Source organism: Triturus cristatus, chromosome 3_1 (genome assembly GCF_964204655.1).
Source record: "Triturus cristatus chromosome 3_1, aTriCri1.1, whole genome shotgun sequence".
NCBI lineage: Eukaryota > Metazoa > Chordata > Amphibia > Caudata > Salamandridae > Triturus > Triturus cristatus.
Genome location: NC_140583.1, coordinates 886294271 through 886320587, shown reverse-complemented (window position 1 = coordinate 886320587; position 26317 = coordinate 886294271).

The window sequence follows — 26317 nt, the reverse complement described above, 5'->3', positions numbered from 1 at the left end:
TATAATTTACTAGAGACTTATATGTAAATTAAATGTGCCAATTAGGGTAATGCCAGTGCTCACATGCTTAGAGAGCAGAGCACAAGCACTTTACCACTTTTAGCAAGATTAAATTGTGCCAAATCCTACGGCCAGCAAAAACATGTTCCAAAGAAAAGGCAAGAATCAGGGGAATTCCATGCAAAAGATGGTGATTTTTAATAGCAAGCACTAAAACTGAAAGTATAGACACTGATCAATTTCAATAAGAACAAAGATATGATACACATCTCAAGCCCTCACAATCGGTGGATATTAATTGCAGGATCTTCCTAAATAGGTACAACCTACCATTCTAACAACAACAGGAAGAGGATAGATCAAAGATTCAGAAAGCCAGTGAAAACTGATGACCACCTAAAAGCGTAAATCTTGGTACAATGGAAGAAAAATCACGCCCTAGATGTATACTGACAAATACTTCCAAGACCAGGATCAACAACACATACACAGCTTGAGGTTGGTGGTCATGGGGGTTCACATTTTAGGCCAACATCTGTTTCAAAAACACTAGCTAGGACCAAGTGCCCTTTGAAAGAAGAGACATTGTACTATTAAAACCCTGGTTAGAGTACATTGCTATAATCCTAACTTTTTAGATTCCGGGCCTGATTTAGATTGTCGAGTACGGTTTGAACTGCTTCATGGCAACGGATTAAAATATCCCATTGCCTTGATGGAGAACCCATCCTCCACATTGAGAGTTATCAACGAGCCCTGTGGACATCTCCAGTCCTTGGCAGAAGATGCCATCACAGAGCTTCTTACCAGTCTGTTAAAAGTTTGATGGACAATGTTGTAAAATTGACGTGCGCGCATCAAACGTTTAATTTGTTTTTGGTATTTCGAACACAAACTCCCAAAGTGGGAGTTTGTGTCTTAAAAATAAAAAAATAATGATCCCCATATCAGTTGTCTCCCCTGGTGTGGGGGCCTTTTAAATGGGTTTACTGTCCCTCGCTGTCATGCGCGTGGAACCGGTAAGACGCTGTTCGCCAATTAACAGGATCTCGGTCTGACGCGCGTAACTACAAAAACTACAGTTCCCATGAGGACCCGGAAGTCACGCCCCATGTGACCGACGTGACAATCATCAGGGCGGATATAAGCTAACAGACCCAGGTGAACGCTGCCGATGATTCATGTTTTTGGCTTTTGAGTTTTCGAAGAACCGACGATATTCCAGCGACTCTACAGGACCGCCCAAGGATTTCCAGGCTCTATGGGAGGAGTGTGTGTGGCTCTACAGGACCAGCCAAGGATTTCCGGGTTCTACGGGAGGAGTGCGTGCGGCTCTACAGGACCGCCCCAGGATTTCTGGGCTCTACGGGAGGATAGCGTGCGGCTTCAGATTCCCTCAAGGGAGGAAGAGGTTGGATTCTCCTAGCTCTGAAACCGTAATTCTCACTTGCGTGCAGCCTTCTACTTTGCGGCAGCGTAAGATCGGCTACGGCTTCTCTGTTGGCTGGGACTCTCACTAAATCGGAGGTCTTGTGCAGAGAAGCGCTGATTGTTGTAACTTTAGTTCATTTTCTGTGTTTTGAGTTACCGTACGGAGTATTCCCGCATTTCTCCTTTAGGAATACCATTGACCTTAGTTTGCTGTTCCCTTTCTTTTGGGCTTCTGGAAGACACTCTGGCATTAAGCACGAACAGGATTGTGCTGCCCTTTGCTAGACGTTTTCATTAGTTTTCCTACTGTTAAACCTGCAAAACTTTGCTAGGCTCTCTTCCACGGCGTTTTCTGCATCATCTAGTGGAGTACATTCCTGTTCTCATTTATTAGAAAAAACTGTTGCCTCTGATGTTTTTGCAGGTATATTGAGAACAAGGGAGGGGATTGCATATTGGAGAGTTAGATGGGGTTATAAATGCAGACTGTTTCATGGTGTGTTTTCTGTATTTACAGGTCTCCCTCCTTGCCGTTACTACCGTTTCCTTCCCTCACTTAACTACCTCATTCGTCCGAGTGTATCATACATATTCCGGAATGGGCGCAGTTGAGAGGTGGACCCCATAGAGCATCAGCGCCATCCCGAGGAGTTGGAAACTGTGGTACCCTGACACTTGCTGTTAGGTTTTACAGTGAAAACTAGTCATTTGCCTACCCACTGTAATTTGGGTTGGCATTCCAATTGCCAGATCTATTTTGAAGACTGAGCCAGAGTAAGCTTGCTATTGAGATACTGAAGGTCCAATTTATAGGCGGATGGACCAAGGGTTTACCATAGGGGATACTCTGTTGCAATTGTGATGGAGTACGCTCTCGGCCAATCTCTAAATCAGGCCTTATGTCACAGCATCTCTTACCTCTTTTTCTGATTCTGCAGATGTTTTCCATTTATGATTACATTTGTTTACTACTCTACCAGGAGTTAAACTCTTCATCACACACAAAGACAAACAAGGACAACAAATAGCAGTCACAGTTGAATGAATTACTACTTGAAGCTCAATTGGGCGTTCCAGAGTTATTCTGATTGTGAAGGAAATTTCCTTCACACTGTCTGCACAGCTCTGCCTCCAAGGTTCTGTCATCATAACGCTGTCCTATCATAGTCCATAAACTCAGGATTAAACACTGGGGTACATTGAAGTTCCCAACTCCCCTCAGGAGGCTCCTTTGACAGACCTTTCACACCCTCTTCACTGGGCTTATCCCTCATTTGTCAGCTGAATGTTTCCCTGCTGATTAGATTATTTTACTACTCCTTCAGGGGCTGTATTACTCCCCCAGGGGTACAACAGGCATGTTCCCCGATTTGTGTGCCCCTGGAGCACTTTGCTAGCACAGAAGGGGATGCAGCTGCTTGTACGGCCCCTTCTGTACTACCGATAGCATTGGTGCATACATACTACCAGTGCTATGTCAAGAGGGCATTCATTAATTTGTATGGAGGTGTGGCCCTGTGTAAATGAGGGACTCACTTTGCCTTTGCACCTGTGCCTTCTCATGGACACGGTAGTAGCAGCAAACATGCCTTCTGCAGGGGTAAAATGGGGTCCCGTGGACCGCCTCATACATTTGAAGTAATTCACTGCACCTGCTTGCAAACCGGATCTCTAATTTTTCTTGAAAGTACAGGTGGGTGCTGCCTGCACTGTAAAACACGGAGTGGCTTTGATGCAGCCGCTGCGTATTTCGCTTGAATGTGCTGCCCCCAGGGCAATGCGAGTGTGTAGCTGCCCTGAGGGCAGCACATTCACCATCATTGGGTGCACCGTCAATGTTTGGCGCCTGGTGCACGTGTTTAAAGGTGCACAGTGCTGCAAACAGGGAAGGTGCGGCATTATGATAATACAGGCCTAGGATTAGACTTCTATGTGAGCGAGCTCATGAAAAATTAGTGTTTCATTGCAAATTATCATACATTTTGCAAGAAATCACTCTATTTACTACCACATATTTCCGAGCTTCTCGACAAACACCTTTCCTGACCCAGAGTACTATTTAGGGACTATTGTGATATGAAAATGCAACCTTTAGGCATTCTTGGGTCATCCACACCATTTGTGCAACTCAAAAAGATCACTAAATTCTCTGGCACAGGGTGGAAGGAGTCTTCTCAGACCTTACAAGCAGGTATTACAGTAAGGATTCGCACCAGACACCCAAGGAGCACAAAATCTGGCCAACAACGGCAATGCACTTGCTTTTGTATCCAACATAGTTGCATATGATGGGGCACTGGCACTGTAAACCATAAAGTATTGATTTCTGAAGAGCTATGAATTTATATATTTCTCCTGTTAAGGGTTGAGTTGGTTGCATTTGACTTTAATTTTTACCTAGGGTGTCAGAAGAATATTATCTGTGAACAATATGTTTAATTGAGTGGAAAAAAAGATAAATGTCTTTGAATCTATGTCACATTAAACCTTTAAAACACATTTTTAAAAATGTTTCGTGTTCAATCAATTAAAATGTGTTGATGGATAGAGACCAGTAAAAAATCGCACATAATTCTTCAGCTAATTACAAAATGTTCAGTCGATGCCACTTCTGAAATGTAATTTTTGTTCTAAAGCTTTAATATAATTCCTTCTACTTAATATTGTTTTCATATTTAGATTATTTTTCAAATATACTACTTCAGTCTCTGTTATTTGCAGGAGTAGTTAACTTGGAACTATTTTTTTCTCGGTTCTTTGCTGTGTCTGTCTATTATCTGAAACTCTATTTCTGCACTCCTGGAATTGTCATTCGTTTCAGATGATGGTTTAGGGATTAGTCCAAGATTTCAAACCAATGATTAAGCCCACAACTTGTAATACAGATCTCCGGTTTATTTCCTTGTTCCTCCACATTCTGAAAATGGATCGTTTTCACTATGCAGAGAAAAACAGACCATCGAACAAGAGCCTAAACTTTAAATCTGCAAAGGTAAGCTACGCCACTCTCGTGGCTCGGTAGTTTAATGGTGCCACTAATGGAGAATATGTTTAACAATGTGGCTCAAATCCTAGTAAACTCATTCCCTGGGTAACAATATCAGTTGTCATTGCGAATAAATTGTTTGAGTGGTGAATCAGTGCTTTACAAATTAACACGGGTGGTCGTAATCATGGGAAGCTGGGCTCCACCGTCCATTTTCCATGATGAATGTATGTCATGCTGAGCAAAGTTCAGCCTCACAGACACTCGCCATGTCAGGGTCAGGCAGCCAGGTGCTTTACCTGCGATCATGCAATCATGCAAAGGCGCCTGGCAGCCTGAGCCCAGCTTCATCAATGCACCTTTTTCCGAGAGTGGGGTGACATCAGCAAGCCTCACTGACCCAACCCCACTCTGTGAGAAGTTAGAAAATGTCCTGAGCCATGACAAGGTTAACCAATGAGAAGAGGCAGCAGGATCTTCTAGTTTTGCCTTCCTCCTCAGAGCATCCAGCTCCTTCTGGTGTCTTCTGCTTCCACCTCCCACCCCATGCTGGTTCTACCACCACAGCTAGTAAATGCTTTTTTAAATGTTTGGTTACATGCATGTATGTATGAATGTATACTCATTTGTGCACGTATGGTTGAGGATGTGCAAGTGTGTGTTTATGTGTTGTGAACGGGTGGGTGATAGTATGTGCGCTTGTGAATGGATGGGTGTGACAATGTGTGTTTTTGGTTGGGTGAGTGTATGTGTAGGCACTTGTGACTGAATGGGTGGAAATGAGAGTGCACGCGTGTGACACCTGTCCCAGCCCCTTTACGAACTACCACTGCAAAGTAGATCTGTTAAGTTCTCTACCTGGTAATATCAGTAGATGTTGGAGAACCTTCAAAAAGCATCTCGTCTTTCTCAATGAACTGCAAAAACTTCCGCTTTGTTTTCTCAATGACAGTCACATTGTAACATAACATATATAAGGTAACACCTTGGAGCAAAGTGGTGTTGAATTAAAGGTGTTCATTGTTATCCAACTCAATGATACTCATTCAGTCCATAGGGAACCATACCCCCTTCCCATATCCCTTTAACCTCCATTCTCATTGCTGTGTGAGACAGCAATTGAGTTCATCCTATTGGCTGCACTGAGCGCCAGTCTCTATTTGTCCCTCCTTCAACATAAAGAAATCATCTCATGTCACACCTCCCCACACTGGGTGATGTTGACACTTCTATGGACTTTACAAAACCTAGGAGGGAAAATGCCCAAACCATGATCAAACTCTGTGCCTGAGCTATGCTTTGAACGATCGTAAAGTAAAGTAACACAAACTATAGAGGTAAGCAGTGGTAGGAGCAGTTGTGTAGTAAGGATACCTTGGGGCATGGCACAAGCTAGTAAAACGGCTCCTTTGACTACTGTTGGTGAAGTAAAATACAGCAATAACTAGGGTTCAATGCCCCCCCAAGGCTCTGGGCCCAGGTGCAACCACATCTACTGCACCAATGTTTGCTATTCCCATGGGTAGGAGTCTGAATGCTAAACGTTCAGAGCCCAATTCCGGGAAATCAACCCATCCTAGCAAATTTCAGAAAATAATTATTAGAAATGTCTTTCCTACCATTCAAATATCACACTGAACCATCTACACCCTTCATGAATTGACAGGGACTTGCTGGGTGCTATTAGCTACTCGCCAAATTTCGGGCCTGAAGTCTTTAACTACTTGATCCATTCGACTTTAACTTGGTCACAAAAATTTCCAAGAAGGGGACGAATAACCATAATGAACTACTGCCTGTTCCATTCCCAGCACTAAGGAATAACAGTCTATCACAAGCCAGCATTTTACAAACAAGCACATAAATAAATAATCATATGTAAGAAAAAGAGAGCATAGCAATGTGGAGAGTGTTAGAAATTGGGCCTCTAGTTGGCTGCTGTTTGCACCCTAAGTCCAAGTAGGGACCACAATCTTAGTCAGGGTAAGGTAGATACACACTTTAAATTAGCCTGTGCTCACCCTCTGGTAGCTTGGCACAAAGCAAGCAGGTTTAACTTAGGAGGCAATGTGTAAAGTATTGTGAAAAACACAGACACAGCAACACGATGAAAACACCAAAAGACTCCACACAGAATTAGAACAATAGAGAGTATTTATTTGAGTAAAACAACCGAAACGGCAAAAATTCAATAAGTGGAAGTTGGGATATGAATTGTTAAAGAATAAATCAAATAGTGCTTAGAAGTAAATAGCAGTCAAAAGGTTACTTAAGGTCGCGAGGGACCAGTAAAAATCCAAAGTTCAGCCTGATTGCGATGGAGGGCAGGAAGGCTACATGACGCAGACAGGTCCTGCTGAAGAAATACCTTGGCTGGAGCAAGTGTCTTCGTCGAGAGCCTACTGCGTTGTCGTCAAGTCGGACAAAGGGTGTCTGGCTTCGTTATCGAGCTTCATTGCAGTAAATGCAATGTGTCATTGTCAAGTCACACAGAGCGTCGTGGTCAAGACATGAAGGCTGTGGATCTGCTGCCATAGAGCAGTCTCTGTGTCGGCGTCGAAGGGCAATGTAGTGAAATTTCTCATACAGTCAAGACAATTGTTAGACCCATGATACCTGGTTGGCTGAGGTAGGTATCTTAGGCCAAATAGGGACCCGCGTTTCCACGTCAGCGAAAGGAAGGACACCTTCTGAGATAGCCCCCACTCACCCACTTGGTAGCTTGGCACGAGCAGCCAGGCTTATCTTCAAGGCCACAAAAGTTTTATAAAAACGAGTATACATTTTATATAAAAGGATATACGATAAGACCACGTGATATACATCCAACAAATAAGTATATGTAATATTCCTCTTGGCTGGTTGTTAGGCCGGCCAGCCCTTGTCAGTTCTGGCGATATTAATGAGCACTTCTAAACATTCCACTGTAGTCCTAATACAATGTTATGCAGTTCATAATGCTAGAATCAGGCACTTTGCAATGAAAAAGTAATGCACTGCATAACGCAACAATCAGGCACCCTGCAATGGAAAAATAATGCAATGCATAGCTCAACAACCAGGTACTTCGTTATGCAGAAATAATGCAATGCATGATACACTAATCAGGTAGTTCATTATGGAGGAATAATGCAATGCGTAATATGCTAATCAGGTAGTTCGTTATGCAGAAACAATGCAATGCGTCATACGACAATCAGGTAGTTCGTTATGCAGAAATGATGCCATGTGTAGTACACTAATCAGGTAGTTTGTTATACAGGAATAATGCAATGCGTAATACACTAATCAGGTAATTTGATATGCAAAAATGATGCAATGTGTAATATGACAATCAGGTACTCCGTTGTGCAGACATAAGGTAATACGTAATACACTCCAGCACCGATCACGGAGCCTAAGGCGGTCTCTCCACCACTCTTTCTGACTCTCAGTCAGCATCTGTCAACAGTTGCCCCCAACACGGGTATAGTATGACAAAAAGTGCAGCTCCGCACTCCGGCCCTGGTACTGCCATTCCCATGGCCAGTACGGGCCGTGATATGAGCTGAAGCAGAGGCTCGAGCTGCTGGGATGAGAGAGAGTCCGAGAGTGTCTCCCTCCAAGCCCGCACCCCGCCCCAGGCGTCGACACATATTACCTGGGGGGGCGCGACCTCACTCTCCTCTCCTCTTCCAGCGACTTGGGCCCCGATGCAATCTTTGAGAATTAGCAACGGCGGGCTCGAGCCGGCGGCTCAGCTCCCCAGGGGCTGCCGGTCTGGGCCGCTATTGCTATGAAGATCTCAGGCTGCCACACGGCACACGCACACAGTGCCGCTGAGACTACCTTGAGCTTCGGGTGCACGATTACCGGGCACTCCTCACGAAGGTCTCAGGCTGCACGAACAACATGCACACAGCATTGCTGAGACTCACTTTAACTCTGGGTGCACGATAACAAGGCAATCCTCACAAAAGTCTCTGGCTGCACAAAGCACACACACACAGCGTCGCTGAGACTAACTTGGATTCTGGGTGCACGACAACAAGGCAATCCTCACAAAGGTCTCACGCTGCTCAAAGCACATGCACACAGCGTCGTTGAGACTCACTTGGATTCCAGGTGTGCAAGATAACAAGGCAATCCTCACAAAGGTCTCACGCTGCACAAAACACATGCACACAGTGTCGTTGAGACTCACTTGGATTCCGGTGCACACGATAACAGGACAATCCTCATGAAGGGTTCAGGCTACAAAAAGCACACACACACAGCGTCGCTGATCCTCGCTTGGACTCCAGGTGCCCATGATCACAGGGCATGCCTTACGAGGGTCTCAGGCTGCAAAAAGCACACACACACAGCGTCACTGAGACTCTCCTGGAAACTTTTGTTTTCCTGAGTTTCCTCAACAGTGAGCCAGCTTACCTCGGACCCTTAGGTATAAGTTACTTCAGGACAAGCCATTCTCCAAAGTTCAGGGGCTTCAGCTCTCATAGTTATACCCTTCAATGGCTTTGAAGTCTTTGTGTTCAGGGGAATTGACCCGTGTTCAAACCAGTTCTGGGTGCCTCCCTGCCAATGACACTTTCTTCCTTTGATTAGTTGGGGTCTGGATTCTCAATCACTCAGCAGTATATAGGACAATTGTTTTATTGCAGCAACCCAGGCCTCTTCACCTCTAGGGGCTACTCCTTTCCCTACACTCCAGAGGCAGGTCAGCCTGTTGCTGTCTCACCTTATCCCCTGGGTCAAGACATTCCCCAGATCCTATCGCTTTCAATTCCAGACAGTCAATCCACAACCAGGCAGAGACACACAGACATGTTAGAGCACAAAAACCCAGCAACTTCTAAAAGAGTGTCTTCTAAACACATAATGCAAAAACCACCTTCATAAAAAGATGTGTTATCACATTGTGAGTTCAGGCACACAACTTCAGCTCTCCACCTTAAGCCTTTGGGAAGATAGTCTCGAAAACATATTACACAGCCTCCCCATTCTGTCCTATGGGCAAGATAGCCTTTCCACAGTGAAAAGCGAAATGGAGATTATTTCACTGTCAGGACATGGTACACACCTTAGTACATGTCCTACCTTTCACATGCACTGCACCCTACCCAGGGGGTACCTTGGACCTACCATAGGGGTGTCTTATGTGCATAGAAAGGGAAAGGTAAGGTCTGGCAAGTGGGTGCACTTGTCAGAACAACATTGCAGTTTAACAAACTGACTGCAATGGCGGGTCTGAGTTCCCTTTTTAAGGCTACTGGTGTGGGTGGCACAATTAGTGCTGCAGGCCCACTAGTAGCATTTGCATTCGCAGCCCTGGCACACATAGTGCACTTTACTAGGGATTTTACTAGTAAGGCAAATATACCAATCATGGAAAACCGATTACCAGTTGGCAACGCCATGTCAGAAAAAAAGTCTAGGGGGAAAGCAAAAAGTTTAGGGAACTTTAGTCAAAAGGGCCAGGTCCTACAATGATGCATCAGTTTTTGCAGAAATCAACTGCAGAACCCACTTCTGAGTCCAAGGACGGGAGGGGGCTTCTCTGGAAAGGGTAGGACTCACAGACAGCAGAGTTCAACAGCACCAGCAGGATTCCAGGAAGTTTTTTGTGTCCCTGAGACTTCAGAAAAGAGGAAGCAACCCTATAAGTACTTGGAGTCACTCTGGCTCAATTGAGATTAGTCCAGTCCTTGTCCTCAGCAGGGAAGAGATCAGCAGGTAGCAGGGCAGCTCAGCAAAGCAGAGAAGCAGTTCCTCAGAACATTCAGTCAAGGCAAAGTGGCAAACCTTAGAGCACAGCAGTCTTTACCCAGCAGAGTTCTTCCCAGGTCCAGTAGTGTACTGATTTGGCAGGGTCAGAGCCTCAGTACCTATACGCAAAAGTGCCTTTGATGTATCTTGTAACTTGTCAAGTTCATTGACATTGCAGGGTTGGTCCAGCTGGATCTTTTCATTGACGTGCACTAAACTGAATTGGAACTTTGGATATTTGAAGCGATCAGTGTGCAGTTTCCAAGCTGCAGATTCCAGTAGAAGCAAGCAGGATCTAATTGGTTAAAAAAAATAGGCCTGGGCACCAAAATTAAAGTGCCCTCTATTAGTCAACCAGGGGCCTTATTTATCGATCTTTTATGCAATGCACTGCAGGATAAGTCCTTGCTTTGCTGAGTGAAAGGGAGAGTGCAAGAATGCACCATATCTGTCAAGATATGGATATTTCCCGCTATCTCCTTGCACTAGTGCACTTTTGGCTGCCTAGCACCAATGCAGGTACCCTTACACCCTGGTGCAAGGGTGCCTGAATTGCAGGCAGAATTTGTTTTTGCTCAGGAAGGGATGCCTTCCTGCACACAAATAATCATTTGAGGGTCTTCCTCTTTCTATGTGTGCTGCATATTGCAGCACTTGTAGAAAGAGAAGTAAATGAGGGGATATAAAGATATTTCTTTACACTTCCCCTTTAAAGGCATAGCATCTTGATGCTTTTCCCAGTCTACCACTCATGGTAATTCTGGGAATGTGCCAAAATCCATGGGTGGATGTGTGTGAAAACGAACTCTGCACCCATGGAACACCTCCCTGGAGAAGAGTAACGCAAGACAGTGACATGCGCTGCCTGCCGTTAATCCAGATTTACCAAGCATCGCAGGGCCATGCAAGGTGGCCTTGCATGGCTTGGTAAATCTGATTTTAGTGTTACGTTGCCCTTGCGTTACCTTGCGTGACGCAAGGGCAATGCAACACTTTGCTAAATCTTGCCCCTGATAGCTACAAAAGTGGCCTGCACTTGCAAATTAGAGCAGTTTTGAACTGGTAAAGACACACTATTGGTGTTTTGCAAGCTATGGGAGGATGTAGGGATTTGTGTTTGCTACAGGCAATGTTAGTAGGAAGATCAGGAAGAGCAAAAGTAAAAACCGGCCAACCAGACCATAAAACAGGTGCACAAAAAATCCCACACACTGACTTGTCAGACCGGCCCATCGCTCACTGCCTGGTTCCCCTATAGCCAAGTTCGACCCTGGCAGCCCAATAGCTCAGTGGGATACGTGACTTACTGCAGTGACCCCTGTGAAACTTGCTGGTCCCAGGATTCATTCCAAGTTAGATTGCTCAGTATATTGAGCGCCTGTTTGGTGTACATGCAACAACAGGCAATAACCCCCTAAATAAAAGCAACCCCCATTTGACAATAATCGAGGTACACCTTTCATATTCAATATATTTGCTTATCTCGCAATTATGGGATGGGTGTAAGCACATACGCATACATTTATTGCACGACAGTATAACGTACACATTTCTGCATGTGCTCCTGCCTTCACCCTTTCCCCTTGTGATAGCTTCTGCTTATCTATTTCCAGCAAGTATATGAGTTAAATGTGCTCATAAAATGTGCGTGTATTTGAAAAAAAGACAACATTTAACAAAGTTACAAATTCAAACCTTTTATTGTAGATTAATTAAAATCATCCTAATAACCTAAAAATACAAGGAAGGACGTTCTTTATATTTTAAGACTACTTCGACATTTTTAGGCAGAAACATGAGCAAGTACTAAAGATTCATACTGCTGAATTATTGTCCACATGGGAAAGAAAACAAAATAAATCAATGATGTGTAGAAGGGGAAATGCTAATTCTATACACCCAAAGGGCACAAACATAGCTACTACAGCATGCTTATAATGTGTTGCTCTTCATGTTTGCCACCTCTACTGCAAAATTAAAAGGGAGCTGCATGTAGGTGTATTGATTTACTTGAAGTGTTTAAATATTAAAACTCCAATTTGCCTGAACAAATGCTCAGTTGATAAGCAAATACGAACAACATAGCTGTGAACAATATGCCAGATAAGGTTGTATTGCAGCACCAGACATCTAAAAGCATGACACCCTATATTTTGAACATATAATTACTTTCCTCAAATAATATACCTTCTGTCCTAAATAAAAATACTTGCATTCAGGAAGTGCCATGTTTATATAATGCTACACCTTTGCAAAGTATTCAGCATGTTCTATGAGAGAGCTCTAAAGCCCACATTATCAGCAGAAAAACATCATGGGACAGAATCAGTAACTTCAGGCAGTGCAGCGCAGCACAGCAACCAAAGATTCTGCACTGTGCTGTGTGAAAGAGAGAACGCAGGACAACGTACATCTACTAAGGTACGGCGCTCTTTTTTGTCTCCCTCCACTGGCGCACTTTAGGCAGCCATGCGCCATCGGACACACCCTGGTATTATGGTGCCAAAGTGTGTGCGTTGGTTCAATCTAAATTTTTGTATTGAAAGGGGTCCTTTCCAGTACAAAAACTATGCTTTAATACTTTTCCCACTTTGAATGTGTGCTGTACAGTGCAGTACACATGCAAAGTTGGGAAAATACGGAGAGTTTTAAAAACTCTTCACACAGTTTCCATCACCTACGTCTAGAAGGTGTAAGTTTTTGGAGCAAGGCCCTTTCTACCAATGTTAGTAGATATGGATGTGCATCAAAACCCTAGGGGGCATATTATCAAGAAACGACATTAAAATGATCGCCGCTTTAGCGGCAGAAAACTGCCGCTAAAGTGGCGATAATGGGCTTGATAATATGCCCTTGAGAATTCCCGTAGAAGCACATGTTCTGGTGTCAACATGGGCTTCTATTGGAATTCTCTGCGGCATATTATCAAGCACATTATCGCCGCTTTAGCAGCAGTTTTCTGCCGCTAAAGCGGTGATAATTTTAACGCCGGGCTTGATAATATGCCCCAAAGGTGGTTGCACGGGGACTCCCAAGTAACACCCATGGAATGCCCACCTCTTGCAAAACGGTGCAAAGTAGCGTGTAGAGCTAGTTTCTGGTACTTTGGGTTGCTTTCCAATGTGGATCGAAAAGTATATGCTACCAAAACATTATGCGCTGGATTTGCATTACAAAAGCAACAAAAACCCAATAAGCCCAACATAGTAGTAAATCTGAGCCCTTCTTTCCACTGGAGTAAAGCTGTAGTCTCCTGCAACTGTGATTTCTGAATTACTGGCACACCATAGTAACAAAAGTTTCAATAATCGTACCCAGAAAGTGAACATCATAAATATGGGGCACACAGACTTAGACCTTTCCGCTTAACAGCTCTTTACAAACTCGCAAAAAAGTAGGCCTCCAGCAGAGATGAACACTATTACTTGACTGTGTTCAATAAGCAGAGTGAAGAAGGCAGTCGACCCACCAATGGAAAAGATAAAAACAATAAAACATCAAATATATGCTTTGAAAAAACATAATTTAACCTAAAAAGCACAATTTAATCCTTGCACTGAAATAATCTAATTCGTTTTGCAAACCCATCGACAAAGAAACACTTGCAAAGTGATTAACAACGAAAAGGGAAAACCAGATACAGCATCATGCAATAGGAGGCAAAATTGAACATTGATATTAATGGGGTACTATTGTCAAGCGACTGACTGCATCTGCATAAAAGCAAATACACCTGTATCAACCACTTCCAAAGGCTGGTTTGAGGAGGAACAATATGGATTTTTGGATTAGAATTTGTGAGAAGAATCTACCTCTTCCTGATGGCAGCGCAACAGTCTCACATATTCATACAAGAAGGACGAATCTCAATTGGAAACGAGGACTACTACCAGTGGCGTCACTTAAGCCACCGCAGCCCTCGCAGTGCGGGGGGACCTCCAAGCTCCAAGGGCCGCCTAAGCATAAGTGGTAGGTCGAGTTGCAGGCCCCCTTCCATGTACTTTGCAGGAGGGCCCCCCTCAAGTTCCGTTACGCCACTGGTCCCTACAAATTGGAAAGTACATTATTATGTGACTGATGACATTACTGACAGCTAACATCTACAGAGATTCAGACTGAGCAACATCAAGGATAATCTCCATAAATCATTATGCCCAACAGCAAGCCACATAAAATACACCACACAACAGTTCACTTGGCCTCTCTAGAGGACAACATTGGACAACACTTGGACAACATTGGGATATTATTGCCATCCATTGTACTGTGTAAAGTCATAAATGCATTGAAACCATGTGTGTCACGTGCCATATCGGTTTCTAGGCACCAAAGTACATAGGACTGGTAAAGAGGAACCTTTCGAATGTGAGTATCTTCATCATCACTGTAGCTTCCCAAAATTGCACACAGCTTCACCATCCACATCCCACACAGAAGTACTCTTGTTTACTACAACTAAAAAGCATATACCACCTTAACAATTGGCATGTGGTTACAACTATGCACCCCAAACACTTCCCCAATTCTGGTTTACGACAGCTACCCTGGGCATTAGCAGATTCCACATAAATGAATAAAATATTTCTATCCTAGATGAGGTTTTCACAGAGCCATGTATGCCACAGCACCCCTACTAACTGATAAAAAATCATTGATTCCTTAGTCCCCTCCAAAAGGTGACATCATGTACCTTCTGAAGGCATGACTATGGCACTTTACCATAGAGCAACCACAAGGGAGCTAAATAAATATATTGGGAAACATGCTTGGCCAAAATGCACCATCGAGTAAAACATTGGAGTGCTCAAACATAGATGCATGTGCTTTCATCAACACATCTCTCAGTGTCAAGTATACTCATAGAAGGCAGAGAACCAGCAGCAGGTCTGCTTCATGTTCAATAGATCAGCATCAATGGATGACAACCAATCAGGGATCATCACCAGAAACCTCTGCCATGACCTATGTCTCACTTCCTCTGGCATTGATCATTGAGGGAACATCTGCTTCAGCAGAATCAGCAACAGCTGTCAAGTGCTGCATCCGTCTAGGTGGTATGTCAATGGCACTAAAGGTAGTCCTAAAACTACTTTGTAGGGCGTTGGGAGTACAGCCTTCACTCTGGAGCCTCCTAGCTTTTGAAACCAGATTTCACCCACTATAATGGCCCTAACACTCATAGCAAGTAAAAGAAATCTAATTCACACTCACTATGACTTGTATAACATTGAAAATGTTTTCATTGGTAGGTCACTGGACACAGCACTGTTTGGACCAACAGGAGGCTGGATGGAGCTGATGCTAGCAACCAATAACACCCGCACACTAATGCCTGACATGCTGAAGAATACCTGTGCATGAAAAAAAACTCTTAATCTTACTCGATCCTGTTTCTGACTCTGTACATTGTCCACTAGGTAGAGACCCATTCACAAATGAGTGATTGTTGCGAGAGTACTACTGACCTGCAGCATGTTCATGGCCTTGAAATTACTGTTAGCTTTGTTGGACCATAGCCATGTCCACCTCATGCACGTCACCCTGCTCACTTTCATTATCTGATGTTGTCTTCTTAAATCTCTCATTCTGGGGCATATCTATAAGGGTGTTGTGCCATCGGAATGTCACTTTTAACAACGTTCCATTAGAGCAATGCATTGCACCATATTTACAAAGTTGCACTTTTTGTGGCTTAATGCCGCTTTGTAAATATGGTACCCTTTCACGCAGGTATCTGTGTGAAAGGGGTGTGCATTGGGTGTTGTTGTGGGCTTTCCACCACAACACCCATTACTTTTTGATGCTGCCCCATATTCACAAGGATCTGTAAATCTGAGACAGCACCAAAAACTAACAACCATTCAATAGCAGGCGTTAGGTTGGCAAACGAGGCAAAATACTTTTATTTCTCCTCATTTTTGTACAAATAGAAACAGCAAAATGCCATTATTGATTGTCTATGTGCAAGAAGGGACACCTTCCTGTACATAAACAATAATTCCCTGCACTGCAGGGTTACTAACAGCAGGAACCTTTCCACTCCTGAGGCGGAAGCCGGGAGGTGTATCATTTTACTCTGTGTCCTTTGCGCATTTTAACATTTTGATTGTATTTGCATGACTTATATCGCTTATCGCGTACTTACATAGTGGTGTGATTTCAGTTACTTCCTTGCGCTCATAGGCGCTGTGTGCTCCTTCCCCCCTTCCCTGCCTCCGGACCACCCTCGGCCGAGTATTGACGCCGAGGGCTGGCTTCCCGGTTTCTTGGCGGCCATATTGGGTGTGGGTCAGGCGGGTGACGCGCTCTAGCAGCGCTTTAAAAAGGGAATTGTGCATTTGTTCCGGTGGTTACTAACAACAGCAACCTTTCCACTCCTGAGGCGGAAGCCGGGAGGTGTATCATTTTACTCTGTGTCCTTTGCGCATTTTAACATTTTGATTGTATTTGCATGACTCATATCGCATATCGCGTACTTACATAGCGGTGTGATTTCAGTTACTTCCTTGCGCTCATAGGCGCTGTGTGCTCCTTTCCCCCTTCCCTGCCTCCGGACCACCCTCGGCCGAGTATTGACGCCAAGAGCTGGCTTCCCGGTTTCTTGGTGGCCATATTGGGTGTGGGTCAGGCGGGTGACGCGCTCTAGCAGCGCTTTAAAAAGGGAATTGTGCATTTGTTCCGGTGGTTACTAACAGCAGCAACATTTCCACTCCTGAGGCGGAAGCCGGGAGGTGTATCATTTTACTCTGTGTCCTTTGCGCATTTTAACATTTTGATTGTATTTGCATGACTCATATCGCATATCGCGTACTTACATAGCGGTGTGATTTCAGTTACTTCCTTGCGCTCATAGGCGCTGTGTGCTCCTTTCCCCCTTCCCTGCCTCCGGACCACCCTCGGCCGAGTATTGACGCCGAGGGCTGGCTTCCCGGTTTCTTGGCGGACATATTGGGTGTGGGTCAGGCGGGTGATGCGCTCTAGCAGCGCTTTAAAAAGGGAATTGTGCATTTGTTCCGGTGGTTACTAACAGCAGCAACCTTTCCACTCCTGAGGCAGAAGCCGGGAGGTGTATCATTTTACTCTGTGTCCTTTGCGCATTTTAACATTTTGATTGTATTTGCATGACTCATATCGCATATCGCGTACTTACATAGCGGTGTGATTTCAGTTACTTCCTTGCGCTCATAGGCGCTGTGTGCTCCTTTCCCCCTTCCCTGCCTCCGGACCACCCTCGGCCGAGTATTGACGCCGAGGGCTGGCTTCCCGGTTTCTTGGCGGACATATTGGGTGTGGGTCAGGCGGGTGATGCGCTCTAGCAGCGCTTTAAAAAGGAACGGCTATGACTCCGCGCAGCGGACGCGAACAGCGGACGCGCCGGATCAGCGCCGGAGTCGTGCCAGAGTCCTGCCTGTCCGCGACAGGACGGGCCCAGGTACTTTGACCCGGACACCTTCGCCATTTGTATCTGTAAATATTCCCCATTTCAGGTACACGGAGCAAATGCTACTACAACTCAGACCCATCCCTCTCACAAACTGCTCCAGAAACTCCTGGACATGCCCCGAGGCCCCTTTTTCCTGCATTAATTGCAAATTTCAAATTTCTTTTACAACACCCGGTTCTGAGAAGTCAAACAATAGGGAACATAGTCCACCCATCGGGACTAAGGGAACTAAATGTCTCCTCTTAAACGTTCGTTCCCTACCTAGGCATCAACTAGAGGTATGGGATTTAATACATTCTGCTCAACCCGACCTCTGCTTCCTAACGGAAACTTGGCTGAAACCCCACACTGTTCCTGCTATTGCTGTGGGGGTTCCCTCTGGCTATAAGCTTGTGCATTTTGATCGGCCAGTAAAAACAGGTGGTGGCCTAGCCATTATGCATAAAGAACATTTGAAAATCACCACACTAGAACAGAGGCACAGCCCCCTCTTTGAAATATTGATTTTTAAAATGCAATATGCCTCAAATAGATTCTTGAAAGGTGCCCTAGTATATCGTCCTCCGGGGCCCTCTACTGGCTTATCCCTGGCTTTATTGGAAATGCTGGCCCCACATCTCAAAGCAAAAGAAGATTTCCTTCTTCTTGGTGACTTTAATGTCCATGCTGACAATCCCACACTCCCTGAAACAATCTCCTTGGTCTCTGAACTATCCTCCCTTGGCTTGACTCTGCAAAATCATGAGCCCACCCACATAGGTGGCCACCTTCTTGATTTAGTGTTCACCAACTTTCCCAATATACAATGCTTCTCCCCGGCTCAAATAATTTGGTCCGACCATTTCATGGTGGAATTTTTAATACCAAAGGCGGAAAAACCCTCCAATAAAAACTCTCTTCCACCCATTTGGCGCCGACAATGGCATAAAGTCACCGTAGAGGAACTACAAAAGGAATGGAGGCAGCCCGTTCCCACAGAGACAGACAGTATAGAAACCATGTTAACCAAATTTAATAATTCTCTCAGAGAAGCTATTGATAAAATAGCACCTCTAAAATTGCATAAGCAATACCCTGTCACCAAACAGGAATCATGGTACACTGAGGAGCTCAGAACAGAAAAACAAAAATGTAGGAGGTTGGAAAAAAATGGAGGAAAACACGAACTGAAGAAAATAAGAAAGCACATCAGGAGGCTCAGACTAAATATCACAAAAACATTAAACTTGCTCGGAAAAACAGTATCTCCCGACAACTGGAAGAAGCGGGAAACCGATCCAAGGAGTTATTTAAAATTCTTCAGGACTTCGCAAAACCCACTGCATGTAAAAGCCCTGATGAATTCTCCCAACAACTATGTGATGAAATCTCCCTGTTCTTCGAAAGCAAAATTAATCTGATATATGATAAAATTTTATCAGCTGTCACTCAAAATAATAATAGCCCCTCCTCCCCCTCTACCCTGCCCACACGTAATCAAGCCACATTTACGACATTTCCAGCAGTGAGTGACTCTGACCTCACCTCCCTTATGAGCCATATAAAATCTGGCTCCCCAGATGACTTCCTATCCGCTACAATCACTGCGTCTCTGCAACCTCTGCTCGGGCCCCACATTCAATCATTGATCAACCATTCCCTTAGGACAGGATCTGTACCCACGGAATGGAAAAAAGCAGTAGTGAATCCTATTCGAAAGAATGCTGCGATTCCATGGACCGACCTTTCCAATCTCCGACCCATCTCCCTCTTACCCTTTCTCGGCAAGATGACTGAGAGACACGTAAACATTCATTTGTCTAAATACATCGAGGAAACGGAGGGCCTAGACTTCTCTCAATCTGGATTCAGGCCCAATCACAGCACTGAATCTGCCCTCCTCTCAGTGACTGATAACATCAAAATGTCACTGGATGGAGGTAATTCAATGATTCTAGTGCTGTTAGATCTATCCGCGGCCTTCGACACTGTGTCTCACGGGATACTCCTTGATCGTCTAAGGGAAAGAGGTATAGAGGGTGTGGCTCTCTCCTGGCTGGAAAGCTTTCTTTCAGAACGCCAACAAGAGGTAAGATTGGGCTCCCACCATTCTATCTCAAGGGAGCTCACCAAGGGAGTACCACAAGGCTCATGTCTAAGCCCTACACTGTTTAATGTGCATGTAGCCCCCCTGGCGGATATCGTAAGATCTTATGGATTCACTCCTGTTTCGTATGCTGACGACACTCAGCTTCTGTTCCCCTTTAAAAACCTGACGCCCGCAATCCAAAAATCCTTTGCGGACGGAATGAGGGCAATATCTCACTGGATGGCCGCTAATCGCCTCCAGTGTAATGTTGGGAAGACAGAGGTAATGCTGTTTGGGGATGCCACACTCCTGTGGTCTCCGGAATGGTGGTGGCCTCTGGATCTAGGACCTACCCCAACTCCTAAACAGACTGTTAAAAATCTTGGTGTGCGCCTAGACAAATCCCTTCTGTTCAAAGAGCACACAAATCAAGTAGCAGGCTTTTGCTTTCAGACCATTGGGCTGCTCCGGCGAGTCTTCCCATTTCTATCAGACTCCTATAGGAAGACTCTTGTCCAAGCCTTGATTATAAGTAGACTTGACTATTGTAACGGCCTGCTGGTCGCGGCTAATGAAGAACAGCTTCAAAGACTACAGGTAGTCCAGAACACGGCTGCGAGACTAGTTCTCAACGCCCAGCCAAGATCTCCGTCAATCCCCCTTCTGGCAAAACTTCACTGGCTACCAATCAAACAGCGGGTAAAATTTAAAATCTGCTGTATTATTCACAGTTGTTTGTATTGCCATGGACCAAAATACTTAAAAGAACTTTTCAAACCTTACACACCTAGTCGTACCCTGCGCTCCAGCAGTCAGCAACAACTTATAGTTCCTAGGATAAAAAAAGCTAGGCAGGGAGGACGTGCCTTGTCCTACAAAGGACCTATCATTTGGAACTCATTGCCCCCTGCTCTCAAAAACATTACTAATTTTCTAATCTTTAAAAAATCCTTGAAAACGTTCCTATTTGCCGGCTGTTAGGCTCTTGTTAGGTACTCTCCCTGCATAAGATAAGATCTGGGCTCTTTGGTAACCATAAGCGCGGAGATACCCCTTTGGGGGTCGAGTTCCTGCGCTATATAAGAATATAAATAAATAAATAAATAAATAAATAACCCTTGCACTATGGTGCAAGGGTGTCTGAGTTGGTGCAAGGTAGCTATTTTTAGTGCCACTGCTAGGGTAAACACAGGAGTGAGCCGTATTGCTGTAAATACCGCGCATCCCTGTGTTTTGGAAATGAGGGAGCACGGCGTGGCAACATTTGCCCTGAGTTTCTCAGTATGAACATTATACAGCTCACTGTAATTTATGTCATCCCTTCTTCTGGTGACATTGTGACTTCTTGAACCCATGCAGCAATGTGGAGCATGGCTGACTGCATCGGTCTGTGGAAACGCAGCATGATGGACTCATCATCGTTGTTTAAAAGTGCATACTGAAGATTGAGCGGATGTGGCCACCTTAAAGGCTTACGCTAATGACTGTTTCAGGGTGCAACCGTGGAGGTGTACCCCATAATGCTTTGGGGCAGCATGGAAACGTTACATATGTTTGTTGTGGTATCCACAGAGGGATAGGTTCAGCACAAAGTGCTGAGGATGGTCTTGTGTGTTAAAGTGAATCAGCCCCTGACAAGTGACCACAAGTGCAGGAAGAAATGGCACCCTAAATCTCACAGGGTATTGATTCAGTGACCCTAGAGAAGTTTTCAACTTATGAAGTGTGGTCCTGATTGTTCTTATGGTGTGGCCTGGGGATGGGTGGGGATCATTGAGTTCTCGGTCGTTTGCGGAAGGTTGATGCTTTGGGTTAACCTTAGAAAATCAGTTATTTATGAAATATTCACGGGTATGCAATGCTAAATACTGATGATATATCAAAGCCATTATGGCTGGCTGTTTAATAGCGAAAGGTATGATGTTGTCATATATGTAGTAATACACTGTAATGTTCATGCATACTGTAGCAATTATTTTCCACAGCTGATTTATTTGTGAACGTCCTTTGACAAAGGCAATAGGCTTGATTTGTAATAATTGAATACTTGGCATAAGTCACTATAAGCACCTTTGGGGACATTGCGGTTTTCAGGATTAGAGTCTGCGGACACATCAACTCTTAATGGTGCCCTGGGCAAATGGAGTCTAATCTGCATTTAGGGGTTAGTTGACCCATCTCTTGAATTCCTACCCCTGCAATTTCCGTTATATTGTGTTCCCATAGGTTCTTCCACCTGCAAATATTTGTAATTGTGTCTGTAGTATTTCGTTGTGCATTTATTATATCGCATTTTTTTAATAACAAAAACACTTCACTAACTGGAGGTTAATTTATTGAGTAATATTTGTTGGGTTCACAGTCCTCTCTTTCACATCGCTAAGAGTAATATGATATTTAATCTCCTCTGTAAGACTATTTATGACATTTGGTAAGTGCCTCTGCCACATCAATCGTGAGGTAATGAGTTTGTGGTTTACAGCAAATACCTGTGAAATCCTTGAAGTGCTCTGCCTCACTATCCTGACAACCAAGTGCTAAATGGGGGTGCTTGCCATTCAGTTTGAGTAAATGGGGGTGCTTGCCATTCAGTTTGAGGCAGTGAAATAACATAACATGGTGGGGGCCCCTGCAGAATGTGAAGAGGCGCCCCTGAGCCTCCGATATGTATTGAGTTTGGGCGGAAGGGACCCCCTGAAGGGTTGAGGGGACCCTGAAAGGCTGGGAACCCCCCTCCACCTCAGGGACTGCATTAAGCCCCTGGTTTGACGGTCTAAAGTCTGGAGGTCCAGAACACCACGAGCTAAAGACTTCAGTTGTCACAGTTCGGGCGTAGTGTCTTCTGATCTTCACCAGATTGCTTGCAGTCTTGCATGCAAATATGTGTCTTTCTAAATAGGGCCTTGGGGAAGTCGGTTTCACAGAAAAGTTGCCATTAAGATTGGTTTCTAGAGATAACACGAATTTGCAGAAGTGTAACCTTGACACCGGGCTGAAACAAAAACTAGTTAATAATTTCACAGAACGTGCAAGCTCGCTGTTTCTTGATTCAGAAGTTGGTTTATTCTTGTGGTTCCATGCGAGTAACCAAGAAAAACAAAGCTATAGACGTTCAAAGTATTTATTTTTTCTTGCAGAGTTTTGCCAAGTTGGAAATTCAGCATTACAGAAAGTTACAAGGTTTTCAAGCATTTCGCTCCTTTACATCTGGCAGAAGGTGGAGGCAACAGCTGTGAGTCAGCAAGTAATTATCTTCAGTAGTTTTCAAAGGGAAATGGATGTCACATGTAGATTAGTTGGGCAACTTTCCTGATATAACAACTTTTTATATTCATGACTATTTGAAGCTTCGACTTGTTACTGCCTTCGTATTTGTCCTCCAGCATGTCTCTTAAAAGAATTCTGCTTTCCCTCTCCTACTTTTCCCCACCTCTTCTATATACATTTCCTTTATAAAAAAAATATACTTCAATTTTACCTAAATATTTGTACCTTTCCTCTTACAGGACCAGTTGTGAAAATGCATAAACGGAGAGGAGATGTTTCCTTGAAACAAAATGCTGAATATGGATCTACACATTCAGAACAGGTTTTATCTTTCGGTATTTACTGCTAAAGAAATTCAAAATGCTTAGCAGGCCGACGATTCATTCTGTTTTTTAATAGAATTCCACAATATTCCAGGAAATGAAGAATAGAATTACAAACTATTAGTCATGATAATGTATTTCTCAATATGGGAAGTGGAATATGCCAATTAGGCACCACAATAATATTTTGGAAGGTATTTTAGTCAGTTATACAAGGTGGGAATGTTTCCACCACACTATTCCTATTGGAGCAGTGTCAAGAATTATTTATATATGGCTTGGTCCAAACTGAGGGAGCATAGTGAACAAAATAATGATGAGATGTAATTCTAACCCGAGAGATTACCAGTGGTTAAACTTATTGCAGGCATTCTTCCCATCACCTTTGTGTGTGTTTGATGTTACCCATAAGTGACAAGGGGTATTCTAAGACTTGGGTCCCATGCTCACTGTGCCCCTGGTACCAAACTAAACCAAACAGAAAAGCCCCACTCAGGGTGAAACCGGTCTTGGATTGCTTGTGTTCCAGTTCAGAACAGACTTGCCTAGGCAGTTCGGGCTTGACTGTTTTTATTGGAGTAAGGTCAAGGCTAATTTGCAGATGACTAGGTCCAAGCTGAGATGGCATGGTGGGAAGGAACAAAGGGTTGGAATAGTACCCTGAGGGATTGCCGGTGGTAATACTTATTGAAATCATTCCTCCCATCACCTTTGTGTGTTTGATGTATCACCCTATTTGGTCAGGGATATGCCCAGATGTGGCCCATGCTCACTATGCACTGGAACCAAGCTACACCCAACTGAAAAGCCCCAATTAAAGTGGGACTTATTTTGGGTTCCATCTGTTCCGGTTGAGGGAGGACCTGGCCTGGCTGTTTGGGCTCGACTGATCCTTTTGGAGCAGGGTCAAGATTGATTTGCATATGTCTAGGTCTAAACTGAGGTGGTGTGGTGGGCAAAAGAATGAGGGGTTGGAATGCCTCCCAGCGATTGCCAGTGGTTAGGCAAATTGTAAGAATTTCTCTAATCACCTTTTGTGTGTTTGATGTAACACCATAAGTGGGCAGTGAAATGACCTGACATGGGTCCTGTGGTCACCGTGCTACTGGAACCAAGCTACACCTGACTGCAGAGCTCCAATAAGGGTGAAACAGATGTTAGGTTGCTTTTGTTCCAGTTCAGGAAGGGCCTGACTTGGCAGATCAGGCTGGTGTGTTCCTGTTGGAGCAGGGTCAAAACAGATCTGCATACTGCTGGGTTAAAACTGAGGTGATATGGTGAGCAAAAGAATGATGGGTTGTCAGTGGTTAGGCTGATTGCAAGTGTAGTGTTGTGTGAGTTAGTGATGACGGAACCTTTGTGACTCCAACTGGATGCCATTGAACTGTGATGTAAGCAGTAGAGAGTAGTGAAGTGAATGCATGTTTAGAATGTTGAGCTCACGGTTACACGCTGAAGAATAAAGACGTGTTATACTAAGCTCTGTGTGTGGCGTAGTCATTGGTGAGTACCCATGCTGGGGAGGATACTACAACTGATGACGAGATAGGATATAAGCAACCCGAAGATCGACAGTGCTCTCAAAGAGATCTTGCCATGGTCCAGCAAATTGCTTGTACATGCCACGTGCGCCTCCGTTATAGTGCGGAAGCGACATCTTATGCATGTGGAGTCAAAGCGCAGCCCCAGTTCCGTGTAAAGCATGTGTAGATAATGAAATCTGCTCTGCAAATTCTATGCATCGGTGGCTGAGAACTAGGCCTGGGCGAAAATTCCGTTCCGCTCGCGGAAATTGCGATAATTTGACATTTTCACGTTCCGCGGAGAGTGCGAAAATGTCAAAATTTCCGCAATCCGCATCTTACCGGAAATGTTTTTCTTGCTCGCACTGTAAAAAAATACATTCTTGCGTGCGCGCGATCGCCTTACCTGAATCCCCGCGTTCGCCGATAAGTTTTCCCGATCCGGACGCGTTCTGCACGAGATGTTGGATTGTTGGTAGCCATTTGCGCTGTCTCACGACAGTTCGCGCCCGCATTAACGTCATTTGTCGCGCGATCACGTCATTCGTCGTGCGATCACGTCTTTCTTCTCGCGATCATGCACCACAAGAGTATGAGATGCTTGAGATCTCGAACACATCATTCTCCACCGCGAGCGAGAGCGTGAGGATGCGGGCACGTCATATCGAGCGCAAGCGGGCGGGACCCGTGAGCAACCGCATGGGTAAGTTAGCGAGCCGCGATCACGCAGAAAATACCGCAAACAGGCGGGAAAAAATCTTCCGCGTCTTCGCGATATTTCCGCGTGTTTGGGGAGATTTTTAACATTTTTGCGATAGTTTGCGAAAGTGAATTTCGCAAATTCCGCCCACCCCTACTGAGAACCTGCTGGGAAGGCTGCACAAATAGGCACTGCCCTACTACGCAACTCAAAGCATGCATTCATGCGGAGTGATAACGCTATAGGCAGATGCAATCAGGTTTTGAATGAGCAGCAAAGACAAACTAACACGGCAAACAGAAGTGCTGCAAGGCAGAAATCAACCAGGTTGTGCTAGCGGAGCAGTCCAAATCCGAAGCTACTGAGTGGGGCTCAGAACAACTCCAAAGGTCTGCGAAGTTCAAAGAGTCAAAAGTGGCGTTTGGAACCATGAAAGTTTGCTGTTCCAATGGAGACCAAGAAAGGGGTCATGTTTTTGTCATTATAAAAGATGATCTAGAGGCTTTCACATAGCAAGGCCTCAGAAATGGTTTGCATAAACAAGATCACCAAGCAGGGTCGGAGAGAACTATACTCTCTATGTCAGTAAGGTCCACAAACAGTTACAATGTTGTCACCTTCTTTTAACCACCACCGCCATTCTATACCATAAAAAAGTTGAATATTGGCAACAGGTGGACTGCCTGGATAGAGACATTTGATGATTTGATCAAAAAGGCTGATAACAAAAAGATTATCAAATGCCTTAAGAACCTAGCTCGGGAAGGTGTAAAAAAAGCCACGAGGAAAATACCTGTGCTGGCAAAATTGCGTACAGCCAAATCAAA